The sequence below is a fragment of the Phymastichus coffea genome, unplaced genomic scaffold (genome assembly GCF_024137745.1).
Source record: "Phymastichus coffea isolate CEN01 unplaced genomic scaffold, Cenicafe_Pcof_1.1 PCOF00333, whole genome shotgun sequence".
Taxonomy (NCBI): domain Eukaryota; kingdom Metazoa; phylum Arthropoda; class Insecta; order Hymenoptera; family Eulophidae; genus Phymastichus; species Phymastichus coffea.
The window spans coordinates 7501-12500 of NW_026707144.1; positions in this window are offsets into that span (position 1 = coordinate 7501).

A 5000-nucleotide genomic window follows, 5' to 3' on the forward strand; every position below is an offset into this window, starting at 1 on the left:
ACTGTCCGGCAGACAAACTTCTCATTTGAACGCGCAAAAATCAGTGGAAACGGCGACCGTACGCCGACAACGTGGCGCTACGGCGAACACCGGCGCACAGCTGGGTTCGCCGCTCCGGACTGAGCTCCGTCGACGCAGCGTCCGGCGCTCGTTTAGCACGAACTGTGGAAATATCAAAGCGTTAGTGACCCTCCATAAAGCGGACTCGATTGCCTATAACAGATGGAAAATAGTTGGTGGTAATGCTCATTATGTGAGAAGTAGGCTAATGCCACGAGCTCGCACCGCTGCTGTGGGTACACTCGCTCGGGAGCAGGCCGATATCTAGTCGGCTGGAACGAGCAAACAGGATTGTTAGAAGGGATGGAGGGGGGACTCCTTGACCACAACAGCAAATGCAATGCGCCTGCACTTAACACTCTTCTGTTCATGAGGGGCAATGCGCGTGAATTCCGTACAACTGGCAAGTCCCTGGCCTGAAACGTCGTGCGCGGCGAGTCACTTGTAAATCCATCAAGTGCCTGGCCTGAAACGTCGTGCGCGGCGAGTCACTTGTCAATACAGCAAGTCCCTGGCCTGAAACGTCGTGCGCGGCGAGTCACTTGTCAATACAGCAAGTCCCTGGCCTGAAACGTCGTGCGCGGCGAGTCACTTGTCAATACAGCAAGTCCCTGGCCTGAAACGTCGTGCGCGGCGAGTCACTTGTGAATACAGCAAGTCCCAGGCCTGAAACGTCGTGCGCGGCGAGTCACTTGTCAATACAGCAAGTCCCTGGCCTGAAACGTCGTGCGCGGCGAGTCACTTGTCAATACAGCAAGTCCCTGGCCTGAAACGTCGTGCGCGGCGAGTCACTTGTGAATACAGCAAGTCCCTGGCCTGAAACGTCGTGCGCGGCGAGTCACTTGTAAATCCAGCAAGTCCCTGGCCTGAAACGTCGTGCGCGGCGAGTCACTTGTGAATAGAGCAAGTGCCTGGCCTGAAACGTCGTGCGCGGCGAGTCACTTGTCAATACAGCAAGTCCCTGGCCTGAAACGTCGTGCGCGGCGAGTCACTTGTAAATCCAGCAAGTCCCTGGCCTGAAACGTCGTGCGCGGCGAGTCACTTGTAAATCCAGCAAGTCCCTGGCCTGAAACGTCGTGTGCGGCGAGTCACTTGTAAATCCAGCAAGTCCCTGTCCTGAAACGTCGTGCGCGGCGAGTCACTTGTGAATACAGCAAGTCCCTGGCCTGAAACGTCGTGCGCGGCGAGTCACTTGTCAATACAGCAAGTCCCTGGCCTGAAACGTCGTGCGCGGCGAGTCACTTGTGAATACAGCAAGTCCCAGGCCTGAAACGTCGTGCGCGGCGAGTCACTTGTGAATACAGCAAGTCCCTGGCCTGAAACGTCGTGCGCGGCGAGTCACTTGTGAATACAGCAAGTCCCTGTCCTGAAACGTCGTGCGCGGCCAGTCACTTGTCAATACAGCAAGTCCCTGGCCTGAAACGTCGTGCGCGGCGAGTCACTTGTGAATACAGCAAGTCCCAGGCCTGAAACGTCGTGCGCGGCGAGTCACTTGTGAATACAGCAAGTCCCAGGCCTGAAACGTCGTGCGCGGCGAGTCACTTGTGAATACAGCAAGTCCCTGGCCTGAAACGTCGTGCGCGGCGAGTCACTTGTAAATCCAGCAAGTCCCTGTCCTGAAACGTCGTGCGCGGCGAGTCACTTGTCAATACAGCAAGTCCCTGGCCTGAAACGTCGTGCGCGGCGAGTCACTTGTGAATACAGCAAGTCCCAGGCCTGAAACGTCGTGCGCGGCGAGTCACTTGTGAATACAGCAAGTCCCTGGCCTGAAACGTCGTGCGCGGCGAGTCACTTGTGAATCCAGCAAGTCCCTGGCCTGAAACGTCGTGCGCGGCGAGTCACTTGTGAATACAGCAAGTCCCAGGCCTGAAACGTCGTGCGCGGCGAGTCACTTGTGAATACAGCAAGTCCCTGGCCTGAAACGTCGTGCGCGGCGAGTCACTTGTAAATCCAGCAAGTCCCTGGCCTGAAACGTCGTGCGCGGCGAGTCACTTGTCAATACAGCAAGTCCCTGGCCTGAAACGTCGTGCGCGGCGAGTCACTTGTCAATACAGCAAGTCCCTGGCCTGAAACGTCGTGCGCGGCGAGTCACTTGTGAATACAGCAAGTCCCAGGCCTGAAACGTCGTGCGCGGCGAGTCACTTGTCAATACAGCAAGTCCCTGGCCTGAAACGTCGTGCGCGGCGAGTCACTTGTCAATACAGCAAGTCCCTGGCCTGAAACGTCGTGCGCGGCGAGTCACTTGTGAATACAGCAAGTCCCTGGCCTGAAACGTCGTGCGCGGCGAGTCACTTGTAAATCCAGCAAGTCCCTGGCCTGAAACGTCGTGCGCGGCGAGTCACTTGTGAATAGAGCAAGTCCCAGGCCTGAAACGTCGTGCGCGGCGAGTCACTTGTGAATACAGCAAGTCCCTGGCCTGAAACGTCGTGCGCGGCGAGTCACTTGTGAATCCAGCAAGTCCCTGGCCTGAAACGTCGTGCGCGGCGAGTCACTTGTGAATACAGCAAGTCCCAGGCCTGAAACGTCGTGCGCGGCGAGTCACTTGTGAATACAGCAAGTCCCTGGCCTGAAACGTCGTGCGCGGCGAGTCACTTGTAAATCCAGCAAGTCCCTGTCCTGAAACGTCGTGCGCGGCCAGTCACTTGTCAATACAGCAAGTCCCTGGCCTGAAACGTCGTGCGCGGCGAGTCACTTGTGAATACAGCAAGTCCCAGGCCTGAAACGTCGTGCGCGGCGAGTCACTTGTGAATACAGCAAGTCCCAGGCCTGAAACGTCGTGCGCGGCGAGTCACTTGTGAATACAGCAAGTCCCTGGCCTGAAACGTCGTGCGCGGCGAGTCACTTGTGAATCCAGCAAGTCCCTGGCCTGAAACGTCGTGCGCGGCGAGTCACTTGTAAATCCATCAAGTGCCTGGCCTGAAACGTCGTGCGCGGCGAGTCACTTGTCAATACAGCAAGTCCCAGGCCTGAAACGTCGTGCGCGGCGAGTCACTTGTCAATACAGCAAGTCCCTGGCCTGAAACGTCGTGCGCGGCGAGTCACTTGTGAATACAGCAAGTCCCTGGCCTGAAACGTCGTGCGCGGCGAGTCACTTGTAAATCCAGCAAGTCCCTGGCCTGAAACGTCGTGCGCGGCGAGTCACTTGTGAATACAGCAAGTGCCTGGCCTGAAACGTCGTGCGCGGCGAGTCACTTCTGAATACAGCAAGTCCCTGGCCTGAAACGTCGTGCGCGGCGAGTCACTTGTGAATACAGCAAGTGCCTGGCCTGAAACGTCGTGCGCGGCGAGTCACTTGTGAATACAGCAAGTGCCTGGCCTGAAACGTCGTGCGCGGCGAGTCACTTGTGAATACAGCAAGTCCCTGGCCTGAAACGTCGTGCGCGGCGAGTCACTTGTCAATACAGCAAGTCCCTGGCCTGAAACGTCGTGCGCGGCGAGTCACTTGTGAATACAGCAAGTCCCTGGCCTGAAACGTCGTGCGCGGCGAGTCACTTGTGAATACAGCAAGTGCCTGGCCTGAAACGTCGTGCGCGGCGAGTCACTTGTGAATACAGCAAGTCCCTGGCCTGAAACGTCGTGCGCGGCGAGTCACTTGTGAATCCAGCAAGTCCCTGGCCTGAAACGTCGTGCGCGGCGAGTCACTTGTAAATCCATCAAGTGCCTGGCCTGAAACGTCGTGCGCGGCGAGTCACTTGTCAATACAGCAAGTCCCTGGCCTGAAACGTCGTGCGCGGCGAGTCACTTGTCAATACAGCAAGTCCCTGGCCTGAAACGTCGTGCGCGGCGAGTCACTTGTCAATACAGCAAGTCCCTGGCCTGAAACGTCGTGCGCGGCGAGTCACTTGTGAATACAGCAAGTCCCAGGCCTGAAACGTCGTGCGCGGCGAGTCACTTGTCAATACAGCAAGTCCCTGGCCTGAAACGTCGTGCGCGGCGAGTCACTTGTAAATCCAGCAAGTCCCTGGCCTGAAACGTCGTGCGCGGCGAGTCACTTGTGAATACAGCAAGTGCCTGGCCTGAAACGTCGTGCGCGGCGAGTCACTTGTCAATACAGCAAGTCCCTGGCCTGAAACGTCGTGCGCGGCGAGTCACTTGTGAATACAGCAAGTCCCTGGCCTGAAACGTCGTGCGCGGCGAGTCACTTGTGAATACAGCAAGTGCCTGGCCTGAAACGTCGTGCGCGGCGAGTCACTTGTCAATACAGCAAGTCCCTGGCCTGAAACGTCGTGCCCGGCGATTTCCTCGTCAATGATGTTCGAAGAAGCTTCGGAGGATCCGCCCTTTCGATGAGGTTTTTGCCCATATAAAACAATGCTCAAGACCATTCGGCGCCGATGCCTCGGCGGCCCTTTCGGTATATGTAAGAGAGGTGCTCGAGTCGATGTAATCGTCTTGGGTATGCTCTCCATCGTTGTCATCCACTGCATTACCGCGGGTCGGTGTCTCTGACCGAATGGCCCTTATGCGGTAGGCGCCGTAGGCGTTACGAGTTCGTCGATTCTTCATTGAATCGTCGATAAATACCGAGCATCGACTCACTCGATTCCGAGCGAGAATAAACTTTTGCACGTCATTTCCACGCGAATGGCGATGAAATGTCGCTGACCACGACGACTTGGCATTTTTGTCTAACGTCGGGTAGCATTTTACTCAATTAACACGAGAGTCTGTTGAATTTGAACGATAATATCCATGGTGTGTCTCCGTCTGGTATAATACGGGCAGCGGAGATCGCCGTGACTCGTCGTGGGCATGTTGCAGCTATGAATTAGTTGTGACTGCTCGACGACGAGCAATTGTATAGCGAATAATTGCCCTCAAAGTTACGTTATATCGTACTTTGCTGTGCTCTCGACGACTTTGGTCGCATTGCGAAGCGTGTCGTCGATCCTTTTCAAGGATCGGCGTTCGACACGGTCGCGTGCTGGAGTCGCTCGTAA